Consider the following 22,148-nt stretch of genomic DNA (forward strand, 5'->3'; position numbering starts at 1 on the left):
GAATAATTTTCTAAAAATCTAGCCAGTGCCATTAAAAGAAAACAAACAAGCAAAAAAAACCAAAAACCCAAAGAAAAAAAAACCTAGAACATAATGCCTTATTTTCCTTCTTCTGTTCTATACAATGCATACTGTTCCAGACCCAAGGAAGGCATAAAATGTTCAAATACAGCAACAGTCAAGATTAACCCTAAAAGTGGTTGTAACACAAAGTATATAGCATTTCTCAACATAAGCCAATAGGAATCACTGCAGCCTACCTGCATTACTGGCAAAAAGCTCAGTGAATCTCCCTGTGATTAGGAACTAGAGCAGATCTTTCCCTTACTTAGACATTAGGAAAAGATTCTACACTGAGAGGGTGGTTGGCCACTGGAACAGGTTCCCCAGGGAATGGCACCAAGCCTGTCAGAGTTCAAGGAACATCTACACTACATTCTGCATTATATGGTTTAGCATTAAGTAGTCCTACGAGGAGCAGAGAGTTGGACTCGATGATCCTTACAGTTCCCTTCAAATTAGAGATGCTCTATAATTCTGTCCCCATATTTGCAATCAATAAAACGCTGACAACCTAGTAATACTATAAGAGGCCTTTTTGATTTGGAAACATCCAATGATGCCTCGTCTGCTCCTTCATTCACAGAAGGACATAAACATTTCGTGACAGGTCTCCTGTAGTCTTCAGAGCAAAGCTCTGGAACACTGTATATTGAATAGGTATTAAACAAATTCCTAGTGCAAACAACAGCTGCACAGATGAAAGACCAAGGAACCAAGAATATCAAACAGCAAGCCTACCTTCTGTATTTAAGGAAAAAAGCCCACAGAACTGCATATCTCTGTGCCCTTTGCTCAATTTCTTTACACATAGTAGCCAGCTACATCCCAGCAATCTACAATGGAACAGGCCAAGGTTTCCTTTGCTTTTACACAGCCTGGAATTGGCTTTCTGAATCAAAGCAGAGAACAAACACTAAACCATCCACAGCCCATTAAGATGGCTAAAGAGGAGAAAGACGCAAAGGGCTTCAAGTCACTTCAGTCACAAAGAACCTGCAAAGCAATACTGAGACTGCAGCACATGCAACTCCACATCTCCCTTTGCAACTGGCAGATTTATTAGTTTAGCACAATCTGATCCTAGAGTCCTCTAGCCTCTTCTCTCTCCTACTGCTCTAAGTGAAGATTTTATACAATGTGCACAGGAAAAACAGTGTGAGAGCATTTAACTAATCTTAATCTCATTTTGATTCACAAGCATTACAATGAGTTGTTAATATGTTAGGGGGGCAACACCCAAAATGCTTGGGTTTTTTTCAGCAGCAGAGAAGCTAGTCTTTTTACAGCACTTCTCTATTAACGTGCTGTCAAAATTTCTAGACAAATTTAACAAGTAAGAAATGAACTCCTATGCACAATACTTACTTGAAAAACAGACACTGCTTGCTTTTGCAACACCTCCGCAAGAATATTACTTTAGTTAAAACAGCACATTTTTGAAGATATTAGATAAATTGATACAATTCAGTATCAGGGAAAAGAAAAGTACCTTTTTAAACACAAAACCTATAAATAGTAAAGAACCTATTTACATTTTGTTTACTTACTGTTTGTTTATTAGCTAAGAATGTTTTCATGTTCCCGAGTCAGAAAAGTCTCACGAACCCAAACTGAGACAACTAGATCCAACTTTTGTGGTCGATGCTTCCTCATCAAAATTATACTAACCTTTTTATGTATACCTACTATTTCTGCCTACAGTGTACTGTGGGATGAGAGTGGCTTGTTTGTTGAAATGGCAATTTCCTAAGTTTGGTCCACTTTTTTTATCCTGCATGCAAACTTTTAAATTCTTGAAGGCCCCGTCCTCTTCACCTGTTAGTACAAGACTTACAGGAAGTGAGTGGTCTTCATAAATTCAATTTAGTATTTTTCGTTTGTTTGGGGTTTTTTGTTAAGCTTAGTTTAGATTATCCAATGCATTCAGAAGTTATTGTGGCATTATGTGCCTTTTCATACAGTACTAGGCTAGAAAAGTCACTTATTAACCATAGAGCAGAACTGCATTTTACAATGAAAGAACACTACATGTATGAGTCAGACTTGTGATGTAAGAAAATTTACTTTAGCAAAGCTAGAGCAGAATATCTCACAAACCAGACTCAAAAACATCCTCTGCTTACACATCTGATTATTTTTTTCTTTACTTTGGAGAAGTGGTAAAAATAAATAATATTGGAAAAGGAGGACAAAATAAAATAAAGAGGGAAAAGAAACCCTGACTGCTTCCAACACTGATACAGCCTCTTGGAAGGAAACACTCTTCGGAGAATCACCTATGATACATAACACATGCTTTTTTTCTTCATCTCCTGCTGCTGTTCTTGATCAACTGCCCATAAACTCAGGTTTGCCTGGGGTGGGGAGGGGAGGAAGTGACAAGAAAACTATTAAAAAATAATCATCAATAATCGTCACTTCCAATCCCCCAAGTTGCTCCTGCTTATACCAATGCACAAACCTTTCCCTAGATATCACATCCACTCCCTGACTCTTTGATCAGTAACAGCACTGTTCTTCCTGATCCTGCAGTACGCTGGGGCTCAGGTAATGAAGACAGCGAACACATTCATATTTTTAATAGGACAAATAATTGCACCTCCTTAAACTGTTCCAAACAGGCTAATGCCACTGTCCATGCCTGTATCAGTGAAATGGCAGGACTAATGGGGCAGACTTCCCTGCTCAGTGAAATCAAGCTGCAATATCAATGTTTCCTGATAAGGATTCACTGTTGCTACTCTTTTGTTCTGCATCTAATTAAGTGAATATTCCCAAGCTCCCCCTCACATACACAATGTCACCCTTCTGCGCAAGCAAAATCTCACGTGATTTGACACAGGTTTAAAACTAAAATTGATAAGCAGAGGTCAGACAACACCCACTGATAACACTGAATCCCAACTGCATTGGCCACATACATAACTGTGCACTGGCTTCTATATTAAGAGGTCAAGTAAGAGAAGTACTTCAGTTCTTGAACATAAAGCACAAGTCGGAGATTAAAAGGCAAGAAAAGCCGAAGTCTAGCAAGACAACAGTAAAGATAAAAAACAAAATAAGGATATTTACACAGTGTGCTTCTGAATGAAGGTTGTGTCTGGTGTGAGGGTTACCTGTTGTCTTACCTGGTCTTAGTTTGTCACTGACTGATCCACATGCTGGTCTAACACAGTATACTGCTAGGAAGATCCTGTCCTCCTCGTCAGTTTTATGGCACCATTATTACTCACATTCTGTTTTATTCTCTTGTTAAATAATCCTCCAGGCAACTAGAACCAGATGTTTTGTCAGTGCTAGACTCAATCTCCACCCACAAACACTGGTATAAGCCCATGGGGCTCTGGGATGGGGTATACCCTTGCCACAGACCTCCCTTCTGGTTGTTCAGGCCAACTTCAGTCCCCATGTTTTAGTCCCACATATGTAAGAATTTTATCAGCCCCATTCTTAGATTTGTAGTGCCAGCATGGGGTTTTAAACTCCAAAACACAGTGAAGTGCTATTTCCACCTACAATTTCTGTGCTCCTATATTACAGAACAATCATTAGCACATGAAACAAAAACCACAGTTAGACCTGGAGGAGGGAAACTACTTTTTGGACATAATCTCCTTCCAACAAAAGGCAACTACAATAATCAAATCACCAATTAACAGAAGACCCTACAGTTTCACCAACCTTCATGCTGCGCTGTCCTTGGAATCAGTGCACAGTATGGTTAAGAGACTGACTGTCCTCCTTGGAAAAGGCACATTTATCACAATATATCTATTAAAAGGAGCAACTAAAATAAATGTTAGTTAGCACATTAAAAAAGCATTAACTGTTCAGTCACAAACTCAGCCTTTACCTCTAAAAAGTGTTCACTTTCTGCAAGCAGCAGGGTTACTTCACCTAGATTTGAGGGTGTTCTATTTTAGTCTGATGTTCTTTCCCACTCTGTATTGAAGCTTACAGGAAGGGTGGGAAGCAGTGAAAGCAAACCAAGACAGGTTTCTCTCATAACATGAATAAGTATTTAAGCATCACAAATGTGCAGCTGGGCATGTTGAAAGAGATGTGTACAGCTATCCTTTTAAAAAGCCTCTTTCGGAACCAAAATCTTTTATGTTCTCTTTCTCACAGGTATATATTCACATGCTCTATTCTATTTTTAGAACGTCCTTCCTAGATTAATTTTTAAACTCAAGTCTGGATGCTTTTTCCCCTCCCCCTCTGCCCAGGTATCCCTGTTGAGCCTGTCTGTTTCACCACTGGAAGCAGCAAGGACAGTCAGCCTGATGCAGGTTTGCATCCCACCCCTTTCCCACTAAGAGCAGAAAAATTAAAATGTGGAAAATAGTCACCCTTGCATATAGGAACAGGGCACAACACTTACAGGCCAAGGCCTGTAACTTCCTACAGCATGCATGCTATTACATGCACTTTGTATTACAGCAGATGACAAAATGATCTAATTAAATGCTGCAAAATATAAAAAGATAAACACAGGACTGCTTCCCAAACTTTACAGAAAATGTAATATATATACCTGCCTTCATTCAACAAGTAGCCAGCCCAGGCTTAGGTTGGACAGCATCTCTGTAACACAATAAACCCAACACAGACCATTGCATAAAAAACAACTAAAACTTCTGCCAGTTTTCTGTTTAGCAGATATAATGCAGCCTCCACAGCTTTAGCTATGCATGATACAGCTCATAAATGTGACAATTTTTACCCAAATGTGTTTCATGCCCTAGACCAGCTATAAGGCTTGGAGCATTTCCAGCACAATATATATTTATAACATTTTATTTAAAAAGCACACCTTAAAGCTATTAATGCAATGATGATATCAAAAAAGTACCAAAAAAGGGGGTCTGCAGTGTGCATGCAGAACAGACTCTGCAAGTCCTATGTGAACATGACAGCATATATCACAAGACACAGCTTCCAATTTTTAACCTTTTACGCTACAGAGTTAAACAACTTTCTCCCAATGGTGCTCTCAGATCCACAGAGCAGCATGTTTTGCCACTAGTCTCTAGCAGTCATTCAGTAATCTCAGGAATTAGAGCAAACCCCATGTTCAGAATGGTACTGACAGGGTTCACAGGGCACATGGTGCTCCTGTCAGCTCCTCTTCTTCCTCATGAGACAGTCCCCAGGTGCTCAAGAAGCCTCACATACAGTTGGCTGAAGCGTGCTCCACACAGCCCCCTTGCTGCCACCATTGCTCTTCCCTCTAAACAGTTAAACAGTTTGTAAAATTAAAGGATATTCAACCTGGTTGAAAGGGAATAATCAAAATTTCCATCATTTGCACACTGCTGACTAACAGATTTATTTCATGAAGACTTCTCCCCCTCTTACCCACACCAACAGAGAATCAAACAATTCACGCAGAAGTTAAGGTGCTAGACTGTGGTAATATCCTTAATTCTTCAACAAGTAGTATTACAGCAACATGATAACAACGACCTGCAAGTTCCAACTATTTAGGACTTAAGTCTTACATCAATATCATTTTCCTACATAAAGAGAGCCTTTCCATAAACTAACAATGCTATTTTTTTTTCTGATCTCTAAAGAACGTTCACTGCTAGACCCAACTCATTCTTTATCCTGCTTATCCATACCTACTATCCTTTACATTCAAAAAAAAGTACTAGATTCTGCCTTCACACTAGAACAGCTCAGGTATATTCTCCTTCTCTATACACTCTTAAGGCAGGCGAAAGCTCTCTTCACAGTTTTTCCTCTAATCATTTTCGCCACACCACTATACCTACAGACAAGGCCTGTAAATTATTTGCCAAGGAATACATTAAAATGTAAATTACCAAATTTATGTCACACATGGGGAAAATGTGGCATGGGTATTATCACTTAGGCACAGAAAGACTGATTTTTTTTTTTTGGTCTAAAATAAAAAACGCTTCTCAGTGTATTTAGAGATCATGACATAAATACTTAAATGTGACCACCTTAAACTAAGGTTGTCAATGAATTGACATCAGTTCAGACTTATAGTATATACACACGTAGTACCAAAGACTGGCAAACAGCATTTCCAAACTGAGAGGAAGCTATGCCCACAGAGGATACGAATATTCAGTGCTGGTCAAATCCAATGGGAACCAAGCCTCCTGGTTGTACTATAGTCACTGAACCACTCAAAACATAAGCCACTTGTGCACCAGCAGAAGAAAATGTTTTATATGCACATTATACATGAGCAGCCTGCAAAGACAAAATAGCATACAGAAGGTAAGCAAAGACAGCTAATAAAAGCATACAGAAGATATTATGTCTTTTTCTTCTCCTCTGTGACCACATTTTAGTAATTACCAGCTATTTCTACATATCTTAAGTGACTTGCTTCTAAATAACAAATACAGGAATACAGTGCTGGAACATGCCATTAGTGCATGCATGGGGAGTCAGAATTCAGAGAAGTGATTTTATGAGTTATGTTTATGTTTACATGTTTTATATAGCCTAGTGATTAAATCAAAAGGGAAAATAAAATCACAGGGATGTTTTCCCTTACCTTAATTAGTAAGGCTGTTTATGCAGGCTGAAAGGTAAGCATGTGTTTGTTTCTCCATCTCATTTTTACCTATTACAGCTAAAGAGAATTGCATTATTTGTACTCTTCAAACTGTGAGAAGCTCCCAAACATATTTTTTGCAGAAACGGTTTTTAGTGACATATTTAGAAGTTTTGAATTTGATCCATTCAAGTAAGACCCATTTTACCCAGAGAGTAAGGCTCTCAATCATCAGAAAGATATGAAAGCAAACAAAATAATCACCTTCCCCCCCAGGACTTCTATCACTACTACCCCCGATACTGAACTTCTACAATTTCAATTATATCATTAGGTGGCCCTCTGCCCTAATTTTTTCAAACAATGCTGTATGAGGTCATTAGATTGAGGTCTTAAACATAAAATCTAAATTAGGATTAAAAAAACAACCAACCAAGATCATACAACCAGAAAACCCACAATACCTTAAAAGCTACACACACACACACACTCTCTCTACATGCTTTGTCCCATGGACAGCATGACAGGTATGAAGAACTGGAAAATGGGCCCTATCCATTACTTCCCTTCCAGTCTTAAGAGTTTTGATGCTCCTAGTATCACCAGCTCTAATACACCTATTGCCACACGGCCTATATACAGTTCTGATATCAAAGCATAATAATCACAATATTCAGGATTATTTCAGTATTTTATTGTACTTTTCTGAATTGTTTAAACATCCACTGCTTTTTCTACAGTCTGGGGCATCTTGTCAGAGTCCTCTGAAACCTGCAGATGATCTCCACATGACATTGGCAAGTATTTTTTTTTTTTTGAAAAGTAAGTTTTCCATGGAAATAAACTGCATGATGCATGTTTAACAGCTGTATTTCCAAGTGACTGCTCAGCAAGGAAGGGCAGCAGGTGAGGAGACAACACACCCTGCCTTCTACCATCCCACTACAGGGAAGTGACCTTCTGCAGGAGTGGAGCAGGTCACTAGGGTCAGTAGCACCACTGTGAATAAACCTGACAAAGTCCACCTGCCACAGCACCAAGCAATAAGCTACAAGAAGTAGATCAGAGAGCAGATCTACAAGTGTTTATAGCCCATGACTCAACTTTCCTGCCTGTATGCTGACCTTTAAAGACGAAAGGAAAAAGAAGACGAGCATGTTTATATGTTAAATTCATACAATCCATTAACCAAAGAGTAACTGATATTTGAGGCTCTAAATCTACTTAAGTAGGACAACAGCAACGGTCTATCATACCCCCAAAAGGTCACCACAGAAGAAATTTGATTGTTTCTGTGCTCCTGGTACCTTGTGAAGCATGCACAATTTTCCTCAGAAAACAACAAAGTCATAAGGCAAGAGCCACAGAAATAGCAGGATCATCAGCACAAAGAGGGTACTGTAAGAACTGTTTTAACACTCAAGTTCAGTTTTACAGAGACAAAATACTTCCAGTATTTTTCTGGACAAGGCTCTGAAGACAGAGCTATGGGAATCATACTGCACTGTAACACAAAATACCCACTATTACCCCAAAAGTAGTATCCAAATACTGCTCATCATCCCTATTGCACATCAGAATACTTTGAAAACAAAACGAGAGCACAGCAATGCAAAAATGAAGTCACCCAGAAAGCACACTGAACAACACCCCTTTTCCATTAAGGGAAGTCACAGTAGAAAGTGACTGATAATAGAACTTGAGGTCCAGGAGATAAAGCTTGGAAAAGTGACCTTTTATGCATTCCAGATCAAAAACCAGTTTGGTCATATGTGTGCTGAGACAGCCTTGGGCATGTGACTAACTAGCTTAAAAAGAAAAGTTTGAGCAAGCAATCAAGGCAGCTGTTGAAGACCTATATGCAAGACACCATCAAACTTTCGTGTTTGATACTGCAATCCAAAGACAAACCAGAGTTCAGTAAACAGTAAATGTGATTCTGTACAACCTTGTTATCTTTTCATCTCGACAGTTAAACCAACGTGAGAGAGTGCAAAGAGGTTAGAAAATGCTATCAGCACAGTTTATTACATGTTCCTTTTGAATTTATTTTGTAGCAGGATAAAACTTCGGATAGCAGAGAATTAAACACCAATAAGTTAGGAGAACCAGGACTGATTCTTGACAAATCATCTTGACCTCCAGCAGCAAGGGGAAATTTTTCTTCGAGAAACTTTGCACTCTTACATGGTTACTGTTGAGCAATTCAGAGCAGGTTTGCTCCTTGTATGTTAGCTAAGCAAAAACATTGAAACAAAAGTGCAGATTCCTCCATTACTCCCCATAAGTAGGGTATGAAGCAAAGAATTTCATTCAACCATAGCATTCCTCCTCCCCACTCCTTCTAGATCATTATATTCTGATTTTGAACTTTAGCTTCCTACCCCCTTTCTCACATCTTGCCCAAGAGAGATTTTGCTTATCTCTCCTCTGAAAGCACTTTTACATCATTTCAAGTTATGATTGTTATTATGAATTCAAGAGAGATCAAGCTGTTGTTCTAGCTGCACATTTAAGAAGCACAGACTAGAAGCCAAAGCCTTCAGCTCTAACAAAAAAATGAAAGGGGAATGATGGTCTTGAGCCAGCTATAGCTGTATCCTCACAAGCTAGGAACAGTCAGACAGGACTATTCATTGCGTTAATCAGCCCTTAAAGAATATTCTCATTGCTGCATAACTAATTTGGCACGTAACATTCTAGTAAGCAGAAGTCAGCTAGCTACTTCAATAGCAAGGAGCCCATCTACTACTCATTACATGAGAAAGAAATGACAAAAGCAAAGTAGACTGCAAAATGAGGCCAACATAGCCAGCAGCCCTGGTTGCCTAAATGGTTTCTAAGTTTCATGTAGCTTTGTCCTTCCCCACTAAACCTAGCCCTGTACAGGTATGGCAGAACACACGTGGTTGCCACTCACTGGGAGTCACTGCTTCTCCAAATGGTAGCTCTACTTCTAGAAAACTGGCCGTGAGCAGGAGATGAAAAGGAAAAGAAAGGGTTGTGGTTTTTTTTCTTTGCATTACGGTTCTCCTGTACTAACCTTTTTAATAACTACGAAAACTATGAAGTGAGTGGAGAAAAACAAAAACACTCAAGTAAGCAATTTTTTTCCATTAACCATAAGCAGAACAACTACAAACAAAGAAAGATAAGGAGTACAGACAAGAAAACAGAGGCCTAGAGCCCTGTTCTTTCTATAGCCTGAGAAAGAGGAGGGAGTAACCAGGAACTTGATGTTCTTCCCTGCTGTTTTATGCTGCTTCCTCACCTTATTTCAGCAGCAGTAAGAATAAAGACCAAAGAAGCACTGAAGAACAAAGCCTGAATCCCCTTCTGGCAGAAAGAGGGGGAACAATGAAACAAGTGGAAGTGGATGGGCTACTTATACCAATTATTGTCAAATATTTTTGCACTTCCTTCCTTAATGCAGCTCCTTTCCTACACAAAAGCCTACAAATAATTTTTAGAGGTTCCCTTTGTAGAAAGAGGAAAAAGGAAAACTCTAATAAGACTATGCAATGAAGATAAATTTTCCCAATAATGCAAGCTACAGGAAACACATGAAGGTCAAATAAAACTATTATTTGCCTTTTCAAACACTATTTTCTTCAGCTGCTAAATTAGAACATTATGAAGCCATTTCACACAGTAAAATGTAACCTTATATTAACCTTCCATAATAAGTAAACAAACCTTTCCAGCCAATAAGCATCTCCGTGAACTCTCCAAGATGATAAGCAATACCTTAATTACATTCATTTACATGACTTTGAAATTGTTCCAGACCAAAGTCAATGACTACAAGGTCAAAGAGTATGGAAATCTAAAATAAGGAGAAATCCATAGTAGGTCAGCTCACACAAACATGGCGCAGCATCCTTTCTATCCAGTTTGTAAAGGGTCAGGGACACCAACCAAGCACGCTCACCTTTTTGTCAATTACATGAAAAAAGCAAAAATGCTCTGAAAGACCAAATATTGTTGAGTGCATCTTTTTCTGAAGCATATTCAGAGTTAAAAACAATGGACACTCAGAATTGTTTTTAATGCCCAAAGGCCAGTCAAACTGTATGCATGTATTATGCAAATATTTTATAATAGGCACAATACAAAAGAAGACTTTTAAAAAAATGCAGTGAATTCACTGAATTACAGAATATTTGGTATAATACCCCATTAAATTCAGTACTGTTAAACTGAATAGTTTTACCGAGATTTATCCAATGATGAACATGGAATGATACAAGAGAAGCCACCACACTGACTCTACGCCACTGTCCTTCATGAACTACGCAGACACAGAGAGAAGCCAAAGCCCAATAAAAACTGCTGCCTTGACTTCCACTCTCATCAACAAAACTTGACTAAACCCTTAAGATAATACGAGAAAACATCCTGTGTTTAGCCCTAAATACAATCTTTATCACGTTACTTAAAAATCTTTATTAATGAATCTGTGCTGTGCTTAGAGCAGGAAATGCTAATTACACTCAAGCAGCAGCCATAAAGATGGCAATGATGACTGCTGCAAGGAACTTAGATAAAGTATGTTCTGCCCTGAAACAGCAGAAGAGGAGACACTGTATCCATCCCACTCCCAAGATAATAGATAATGGTTCAGGTATGATCAATAGCAATCAAATTAGCCAAAATACAGCATACATGCACACTGCACTAATGGATCGTTTTAGGATTATAGTTTGTGTATTACAAAAGTGAAAATATTACTAATATGCATATATGGAAAATCTAAAGCACAGCTTCTGGATTTAGGCAATCCCCTATCAATGGACTGCAGCTGACATTTTTTTTAGTACTAAGGTAAATCTCCCTGCACCCTCACTTTACTAGCCAAGCACTTTTCACACAACTTTCAAGCCAACAACCTTCTGCAATTTAAGAATGATTTAGTGCAACAGAAGCAATAAGTGTTATAAAATTTATGCTTGTTCACCTTCTCTCCCCACAGAGAAGGGCAAGATGTTTTTTTCATGTAAATATGTATTAGATCCAAATCATTTAAATAGATATTATTCCATAGAGAACATGATGCTGCATATGCCCATTTCAGCTCCATGTTACTAAATAAACTGCAAGATAATGATGTTGCCTTGTTCATCCTAAAGGACAATGAAAATATTTTTAGTCATTTCAAACAGAAGTAAAAGGAAGAGACTTTCACAAGAACAAAAGAAAAACTAAGATGGCTCTTAAAAAGGTAGGTAAGGTGAAGGCAAGTTACTCATAAATCACTAATAAGTAAATCTCTTCAGGAACAGGCCACAGCTGTTACAGCAAAAGTATAGCTCAGGTACACAGAACAGTCTTTAGAGTATGATTATCGAGTCATCACTATCTTAACTTTCTTTTTTATTTTAAAGGAGGAAGGGAAAGAACATTATAATTTCTAGGAGAAAACCAAGAAATTTTAGACAGATGAATTATTTCAAAGTTAATGTAGGAACATTAAATGCAAGGTGCCAAATGTTAATTTCATTCTATTTCACAATTATATCCAGCTACAAGTGGCACTGCTTGAATGGACAGGAAAGAGGAAGCAGTAAGAATCTAAACAATGTCTTTTTAAAAGTAATGCTTAAAGCTGTCTTTTTTTAAGTGAGCATATCTCTCACTTTTTCATAAAATAAAAAACAGAAGTTACATCAGTACTTTACCACAAAATATTTATACTTAGCAATTTAAGGGAAAATACTGTATTTAAAGTGAGGAAGACTGTCATTGGTCTTGAAGCTACCATCTATCATTTGGGCCACAGTCAGTTATCTTATAATACAGTCTGACCTCTGCTTGGTTTTAAAATAGGATAATCACCTTCAACTATGCATTAACTTGAACATTATCAAAAACAGTTTTATTGCATCAATGACTTATTAATAGTTTTATATTAATAGTAATGCAACTTTGACTTTACAAAGTCAAAGATTACAAGAAACAGAGTCAAGATTTACCTGTCTTATTTTAGAGTCAAGTGCTACCTGTCTTATTTTAGGTTTACAAAGCAACCTCATGATGCAATCAGAAAAAGTACCCAGAGAGCTACAGGGGGGTGGGGGGGAACAACAAAACATGCACTTATCCCAGTTAAGCAATGGAATGAGCAGGATACTGAAAGCGTAAGATGTTTCAGTATTTATCTTAACTTCATTAAGTACTAAAATTCTCTTCCAGCCAACTGTGCTCAGAACAGGAGAACTGCTTGTACTGAGGCAGGCACCTGGGCAAGCACATTAAAAGGAACTGTTAAAAAGAAAAGTGTAGGGGCACGCTAAGCTAGATCCCTCTTCCAAGCAAAACACTGCAAAATGACCGAAGACTACAAGCTGACATTCAAAATAAGCCTGACAAAGGAAGAAGTGTTCCCCACACACCTTGCTGGTTCAAAACACTTGCCACAGGAGCCCCGCCACATTTTTCATATTGCATGGTCACTTTTATAGCAGTTAGCCTACCATTACAACACAGCTGTCAGTTCAAACAAAGAGCAACTAAGAAAGTACAATATTCTATGACTGGCATTTACAGCTCCGGCCTTGGACTTCTAATCTTTACCAGACAGGCACACAAATCAATCTATCAGTTCATAAAGGTGTGCTTTTTTAACCTCTAAAACAGATGGGACTGGCCAGAAATGTCTGACGCGTCAAACTGCTAATCACTGCTGCCCTTTGCACAAAATAACCCACTTAAGTTGAGGCATGGTTGCACTGTAACAGACATTAGTCTGTGGGAAACCCATTTAACTGTCACATACTCCTGCCACTCCTGCTCTCCCTTAATTAAGCCTAATACCTTATGCTTTGACCTTTTGTTCTAGCCTATTAACCCTATCTAGTACAAGTTCAAATACGTTAAACTTAAAAGTTTGCTGTAAAATATTAAATGCCAAGCTACAGAAAGAACAAGAGACATTTCTCTACCCTGCAAGTTCCAAATCCCTTTACCCCCTTCCCCAGGTTTACAAAGATGGAAGCACTATGTTAATTCCTAAACACAAAACATACCTAAATTGTGATCAGTTTCATTGCAAAAAAGTGGAGTTTCTTCCACTTGCATAATCTACCTATTACTCTCAGAGAAGAAAGGGAAAAAAAAGTGAAACTTTCATTTGCAACTTCATATCCTCAGGCTCTGGGGTTTGTATCCAGCAAGAAAAGCACATACTATCAGCCAGGATCATGCTACACTCATTTGCTGTTGTGTGAAACCTATCATTAAAAATAAGACTTAATTGGTTTACAGTGACCAATTAAAGGCTGCCTCTACCAACCTTGCTCAGGCTGAGTCACACCTCCTCATTCTTTTGACAACATAGTTGGAATTAATATTAGTGTTTAATTCTCATCTTTATCTTTTCATGAGTTGCATCATTTGAAGTTTCTCAGACTTTCAGAAACTTAAAATAAGGGTGCAATTTATGAATTTAACTCATTGCTGCAGATTCCTCTTTGATGTAAGCTTAACTTTAGACAGCATGACTGCCTTCTCCTTTTGTAACTCTTATTTCATAAGGGTTACACTGTATCAACGGTATCAACAACAAATCTTTCCAAAGCAGTACTCTCCTGCAGAAAGATCATGCTAATTGTCCAGAACTCTGAACTATAACAAGAAATCCCATCCCAGTGACAAAACCCAATCTCTGATCAATCTCTGACTGCATACCACACGAAAGCTATTTACAATGGTATGCAATGCAAACTTGCAATTGCAACCAACTGTCCCATGTCCTGTCCCCCACCTCCCAAAACAAAAAAATCCAAATAAATCAAGACATAGCACATAACTGTTTTGCAATACTGGTTAGAAATGAAAAAAAAAAATAATTGCAAACTGTCAGTATTACCAGCCATGCATACACTGACAAACAGCTTCTCAAATGTTTAGTTTAACTACCTTACTGACAATCTGAATACTTGGTACAAGACCCTTACAGCTTACATTTCTGCAACTCTGACTAAATAGAACAGCTTTTAAACACTGTTGACAATTTAGAGACAGAGCTTTGAATTTAACTATTTTTGAAGAAGTGAAACATTTCGAAAAACTTGTTGACACAAAAGCCACACTAAGTTCTATTAAGGCTGTAGAGGTAATATCTGCTACTGGTAACAATTCTCAAATAATTAATTAGGCATTTATGACTTAGGTTTTAAGTCCAAAGTAAGTCTTACTCACTCAGAGACCAGAAAACAACACAATTAACTTTACTGTAAATACAATTACTCAGACAACTAAAAAGTTCTACAGCAATGCTAGGCTGCCTTTCCCCGCCCCATCTTTATGTCCCTTTATTTCCAAGACACTGATTGTGGATAAATGGGATCTTCCCACATTAAAAAGCACAGATATTTTCTAATTATTTCATTTTGCTATATTCCATTGTGTTGGAGATCTTCAAACTGCAGTACACAGACCAATGCTATATTCAAATGAAGTCAAGCAACACATGGATTTACTGAATAAGGAAGAAAAATATATTGTTGCATCTGCAGTCTGTGTCATTAGAATGGATGAACGAGAAGTTTTACAGGCTGGGGATTTGGTATGACTGCCTTCAGCTTCTAGACCTTCCCTACTAATGCTCACAAAAGTTGCCACTGGAGGCAATGCAAATGAGTCCTAAGAGAGACCAGAAACAAAACAACAACTGCTTGTCAACCATTACATGCCCAAATTGTATTCTTTATGCTCATCAACACTCTTGAGTTCTTAGGCATTCATGTAGGCCCACTGAGTACAGTGGGGCTACTCAAGTGAATAAAATTACTCACAAACCGAAGTGCATATACATAAGCAATCACTGGACAACACTTGGGGAATTATTCCCCAGTATCAAAGAAAAATAGGATTTAGGAAATGGGAACCAGGGGAGCAGATCCGAACAAAATGACAGTGGTGCTAAACGTCTACAAGCCATTGTAATGTAGTATCTAATAATGATTTTACTGTGACGGTCCCTTGCCATGGAAGCTCAATTTGGATCTGTTTTATTTAAAAAAAAAAAAAAAGAGATTGTAACACAGTAAATTTTATTTAATCTTCTCTTTCATTTTGAAGTTACATGTAAATCGTCTTTTTCTCTATTTAGCAGCTCCCTCACGAACAGGCAGGGTAAATCTTCAACACTTACCAGCACTTTCCACATAAAAAGTTCAAAGGCTACTAAAATGCTTATTTCTTTTTAATCAGCACACACTGTAAATCTTGTATTAAAAGAGAGGGATTAACTTGAAAATTTATCACTCTAAAACATATTATAATCCTGCAAGATTTATACATGGCAGACAGTTGTATGACAGATTTGGCAAGACAAGGAAGAAACCCTAAACCAAAGGGACAAGGTAAATAAACCCAACTAATCATTTACCTTGAAAGTGGTCCCATCAGGAAAGCTCTTCCTTCAGGAGTCCAAGGATGCATTAATTTTCTTCCTCAACAATTCCATGCTTGATCTGAAAAGAACAGCAGAAATTGCCCTATGAAAGTTCACATACCAGTTTTTCCTATCCAATTTACCCCATCTACTCTTACCGTTGGTGTAACAGAAAATCATGCTTTATCATAGAACTGCAAATAACATGTCTATTTCAGAAGAAAAATGTAGCTCTAAACTTCAGTAACCAAAATCTTCCAAATAGAACCATCAGTTAAACAAGTACAAACAACTTAAGTTGTCCAGACTTGTATTGACTAACTGGACAGTATTTCTGCAAGAACAAAACCCACGTCCAATTCCGAGTCAAAAGTCAAGGTTCTCTTTCTATCTTTCATTCAAAAAAACAGCTATAACATGAAAGCCCTCCTTCCTGTGGAGCAATTACTGCCTTAACACTCAAAACCTGCAGCTATGAACATCAAAATCATGTTTTTTAAAGAGCCCCTATTAATTGAAAAGTATATACACACACAAGGAAAAGGCAAAAGTGAAGCACAACTGGTGATCATAACACTGAACCTCATAAAATTACTTAGAAAAATTAAACCAGTAACAAAAGCTAACATTTGCTTTTGAGATATTTAGGAAGTAAACAGTATATAAAATTATAGTCAGAAGATATTACCCATCAGAAACACCACCTTAAAAATACTTCTCAGCACTTCTCTATTATTCCTAAGCAAACTTTTGGTTAAAGATGAAAACTTACAGCTAGCCTAGATCACTATGATTAGCACTATTTCAGCCTTGTTCTTGTGACAAGCCTCATTACTAAAGGTTAAGTTAAATCTTCTGTCATCAAGTTACCACCCAGGCAGCAAGTTTGTTACACATAGAGTCAAATTTAACTACAATAAAATTGAAAAAAGAAATATAGACTTTCTCCCTGTTTGGCTGAACTTTTCCCTCCTCTTGCTTGGCAGATGGAGAATTCCCCTCCTCTTTGCCCCACCTTTAACTTCTGGTCTCAAAAAAAAAAAACTGCATACAAAAGCTTTTTAGACACAATCTCCAGCACTGAGGACCCCACAGGTGACTACAGGTGTAAGGGGTGGAGAAGGGCAAAATGGGAAGCACATGCACCTGAGGCAGCACTCCGCATTTCCCTCCTCTGCAAACCCACTTCGGCTAAAGTCAATTTAGAGACAACATCTAACTGACCACTGCAATGTGCTAGCTGAGAAAAAGAGATGCAGGTGTTGAGATATGGGTCATCATCCAAAAAAGATCTCTTCAAAGCTTTCAGGTAGATGAAAGCTAACAGAAGCATGCTGGACTACTGCCAGCATCAAGACCCAACAAAAGCAGTAAATCCAATTAAGCCAAAAAATAAGTAAACACCCTGAAATAGGACAGGCAAACACCATTTTAAATCCTTCCCCCATATATACATCACAAAATAAAAAGCCAATTTGCACCACAGAACAGCAGCAATCCTCAACATTTGGATTCAATTGAGGGCAGGAGGAGATAAAGCTACCACTGAAATCAAAATAAACAGAGAAGTGATAGGTACAGTGACAAAGGTGGTAATAAACATAGTTCAAAGCCTTCCCAACCCCATTTTGTTGAAAGGGCAAACAAGCTGAAAAAAGAATCTTTTGCAATGAAAGGGAACATGGGACAAGAGGCCCATGACAGGAGAAGAAAGTGACACTTTTAAAAAAAAAGATACATTCACCTTTCAAGACATCTGAATTTGAGACAAATAGTCAATTCTAATCTTTCCGTTCTATATTATAGATGTAGAATAAATGTTTTTCACCACTGAAATGTAGTTTTATGTAAGTATCCCCACTTCCAAAAGAAGACAGATTCCCATCTAGTAGGAGGGGGGAAAAAATCCAAACCAACAAACACCACACGATGTATTGTCATTAAGGTTCAAAGTATAGACATGATTTCCTTCAGGTCAATATTAAACTGTCTTTTCTGCGTTGTTCTAAGCAACTACAAAAGGTTTATAAGAGTTCAGAGAAAAGAAAACAAAATGCTTTGTTATTTCTGGGGAAAATTCTATGTTCCTTCAGTAATGTTTTAAAAATGGGAAAAAAACCCAAACAACCAACCGAATTTTCCAGAATACTACTTTATTCCCAAAAACCTCACATCTGGATCACTCGCTTTGCACATCTAAAAAGTGTTTTTTGAATGTTGATTTGTTTTGTATTACAAACTGCTGGAAGTGACCTAGGTGAGATTACACAATGCCAAATGGATAATGTCTCAAGGCAAGAATGATCATTTTTTCTACCTCCGAGTAAAGCCCTGATGCTTTCTACATCACCGAAAAAGCCTTTCCAATTTCCTTTCCCACTCCATTTTCATAGTGGGCTGGGGCACACAGAAAAAATTAGAAAGCCCATAGCCACAAATCTTAAGAGTCTGCTGTGAAAAAAAAAAGCTTCCTGGAAGCAAAACGCTTTACTTAGACACAGTTCAGCACAGAAATTAACTAACCACTTTTCGGGGGCAAACCGAAAAAAAAACCCTTATATGTTTTCAATTTTTTATATCTAACACCTGATCCCTCATAACTTCCTCACAACTTTCTCTCTCAAGAGAAGAAAGGGCAGCCCTCCAGAAATCATCCCCAACACGAAGCTGTTTTTCTGCGCTAAACTCAACCTCTTAGAAACTGGTGACTAACAGAAGATCTGTAGCCTCTGCTTTTAATCTGTCATTGCCTATGAGCAAAACTGGTCTTCCTCTGCTGAACACAATGGAATAAGTGGCATGAAAACAAAGTTTCTCTCAAGACAGGCAATTAAACAGCAGCAATGAGCTCCAGTAGCAATTTACGTATGAGAAGACTATGCCAGGAGGGTTTGACCTAAACTAAGACGGCTAGCAACTGTTTCTTCACCTTTCAACACGTTAATATTTATTTACATGAGTCTTAGTTTCTATTCTCCTTCTTCAACCATCAGGACAAGTGACCTGCAATAGACAACAAATAAATTACCAAGCTAATTCTTCCAAGTGCTGAATAGGTTTGATAACTTTAAGTATTTTAAATAAATAAACCAGAAACACTTCAGTGCAAGCATTCATTTTTACCAAAAGAATCCTTCTGCCTGCTCTTCCTCAAGCAGATCTCCCCATCAGAGAATGCAAGGAAGTTTTTATGTGATCACAGATGTCCACCCAAAGTACTGCCTGCCAACCATAGCACTTTGTTTTCTAATTCGGTATTTTCAAATGCAAATAGCGAAACCCTAAGACCATAACACACAAAAACAATCATAGAATAACCAGGTTGGAAGAGACCCACCGGATCATCGAGCCATTTAAATATGCTCCTCATATTTACCATAGGCAGGCCAGCACAGTTCAGATAGTTACTGTTCTTATCGCTTTGGCCTGTTGACAGGAAGAAAGAGCAAACCACAAATGCTGTTACTATTAACCTTTTTGTCTTTAGCAACAGTCTGTCTAAATAGTCGTACAAGTTCATGGTTTTTATCTTTTTTTTGTATATTTGTGGATATTCCTTCACACTTTTTCCTCCTGTTCAGGCTTCATTCCCTACCTACATAATCTTTTCACTTGCCTGTCATTAAACCCCCGCTGAGCATTAATGATTTATACCTCAAAACCTGCACTTCTGGTCCCAACAGAGTATTTACCCTTTTCTAATCCATAGGATAGTTATCCTGTTTAACACACCTATTGATCACAAGCCAGCCCATCACCCAGCACAGCTGCCCAGCAGCACCCAGCCTGCCCTGCCCGCAGGCCCCCATGCACAAAGTGGCACATGCCCCCACAGCAGGCGTCCAGCTAGAAAACCCATACTCTCTCCAGTCTCTCTTCTGGACTCCCTCTGCTCCCCCTATCTTCATATACAAGAAAAAAAACCCACAACCCATTTTTGTTCGAGGTTCACGCAAGTTCTGAAGAGCTATTCTAAAATTAACAAAATATTACAGTCTTGGTGTCTCCTCTGATGGCCTTGTGAGGAGGTGTCGAGCGCAACCCTTGAGCAAGACAGCTGACTGTGGGAAATGCAACGCCCTGGCTTTGCCTTGGGCAAGTTTACACATGTGCTCGGCACAACCCAAAACATAGTTTAGCTTTTAATATAGTAATGCCCTGCACTGTCACTGGTAAAATTAACAGGGCTCTCACTGCTAACAATAATACAGCTGGTATTACAGAAACCTTTTGCCAACGTTCAAAGCCAGGAAAATAAAGTAAGCTCCAGAAAGAAAAAATAAGCTTCAAGCAAGCAAGCCAGCCTTTGTCAATTCTTTTAAAGTAATCCTACATTAAGCGAAACCTACAGGCAAATATGATCACCATAAAGTTAATTCATGTTCGAGTTGAATAACCTTTACTGAATCACTTAAAAAAAAAAAGAAAATTTTCCTTTATGCCTTTTACAGAACAGATCCACCCTAAACACAGCTATGAAATGCTGCAAGTGATACAGTCCACAAATAAACCACCCATTTGAGTTTACCATATAAAAACATCAGTTCACTTTTACTTATCAATGTGTTTTTTATGATAGAAGTAAATTTTGGGCTTTTTAGTTTCCTCTTAATTTTGACTAGCAAGTCTTTCATTTTCAAAAAAGAACCAAGTACAGGGAGCAGAGAGGAAGTGCACGTTTTCATCTGGTAATTATCTACCCTGAGTCTAATAGGGGAACTAAAAAAAAAAAAGAAAAAAAAAGAAATCCATCCATTCCAGTTTGGCATTTGACACCATCTTGTATTCTGAGCATGCAGGGCCTACAAAAACCTGAAAACCATTGACAGCTCTTGCTCATTAGATACCTCAGAGCTGCAGGCCCATCTAACAGGTCAGCTTTCACCCCCGCCTAAAACACACAGTCACTACGTGCTACCTCTTCCATCCCACTCCACAAAAAACACACACCTCTCCGTAGGCATTCACTCACGACGAACTTGCTGTCTTACTTTGGAGACAAAGTCAACGCTATCTCAAGAGACTGCTGGTAAAATAACAAGTCAGGGTTCTCTACCACAAGTTTGGGAGGACAACTGCCCTAGACAGCAGAAGCCCCAAACCTGCCTGGACACCGTTCTGGAGGAGAACTTTTGCTCTCCGAGACACCAGTTCTCGCTGCCCATACAGAAGCAATTACTCAGATGACATTAAATCAGATTGTAACCACGAAAAATCCTCAGCTCAGAAAGCTTTTCTCTGTATGGCATCTTCATGTGTCGCTTACTAGTGACAGTGACTAGTTTAGTCAGCCCCAGAAACAGCAAATCCCATTTGAATATTAAACAAAAAATGTTTCCTACAGCCTGATCAGGGATACACCACCCCCTTTCCACAAGTGACTGCTTCATCCCCGCAGGTCTTAGCAGACTGGATTCTCACTCTTTGTTAAAAAAAAGGTTTACAGTATCTCCGAACATTTGTAGTGCCATGACTCAGTTAAATTCTAAACAGCCTGTGAGCTGTCAGACACCGCAGCCAGGTCCCCTCAAAATAAAACAAGGAATAATATAGTCCCCAGATTCCAGAGAGATGAGACAGAAGAGGACAACTTCCACTTCAGCTTTCCTGACAACAGAATCCCAAAGCCACAAATCCCACCCTTTTTTTTCTCCAACATCCTCAACACGCATTAAGTATTCTTTCAATTAAAAAAAAACCCTAACAAATGAACAGAACCCAATAAAGAGGGGAGGGAAAAGAGAGGTGCAGCGCAGGGACGAGGCTGCCGGCGTGCTACAGAGCTGCCCCTTGTTCTGCCTGTGCCCCTACACGACGTTTCTTTAGGTTTCACCACCTTCCAACTTAATTGCCAAGTGACACTTACAAAGAACAGCCTCAAATAACACGTTCCGTAGGAAAAAAACGGGAGGGAGAAGCAAAAAAAAAAAAAAAAAAGCAAATAAAGAAAAACAACCAACAAACCACCACCTTTAAAGGGCTTCAGGGACACAAAAAACCACGTCTGGCAAAGTAACCTTTAGTCTCGAAAGGAAACAGCGACGTCCCCCAGGAGCGCGAGGCGATGAGAAGGCATCTTGGGGGAACGCGGGGAGCCGAGCGGGGGCCGCGCTCCGGGCAGCGCCAACAGACGGGGGGAGGGGAGAGGGG

General features: G+C 38.7%; 1 protein-coding gene across 5 annotated transcripts in view; it reads right to left on the reverse strand.

The window, feature by feature from the left end:
- The window catches only part of NRIP1 (nuclear receptor interacting protein 1), a 77,207-nt gene that overhangs the window by 54,567 nt on the left and 492 nt on the right, over positions 1–22,148 (reverse strand). For 2 of the 5 annotated variants that reach the window (XM_069870451.1, XM_069870417.1), the window contains exon 2: positions 15,993–16,077. The gene's annotated coding sequence lies outside the window, so the exon portion shown is untranslated. Of the gene's footprint in view, positions 1–15,992; positions 16,078–21,340; positions 21,359–21,968; positions 22,089–22,148 lie in introns of those variants that run through there. The other 3 variants (XM_069870434.1, XM_069870426.1, XM_069870441.1) reach the window with 3 other exon arrangements.

Source organism: Phaenicophaeus curvirostris, chromosome 1 (genome assembly GCF_032191515.1).
Source record: "Phaenicophaeus curvirostris isolate KB17595 chromosome 1, BPBGC_Pcur_1.0, whole genome shotgun sequence".
Classification (NCBI taxonomy): Eukaryota; Metazoa; Chordata; class Aves; order Cuculiformes; family Cuculidae; genus Phaenicophaeus; species Phaenicophaeus curvirostris.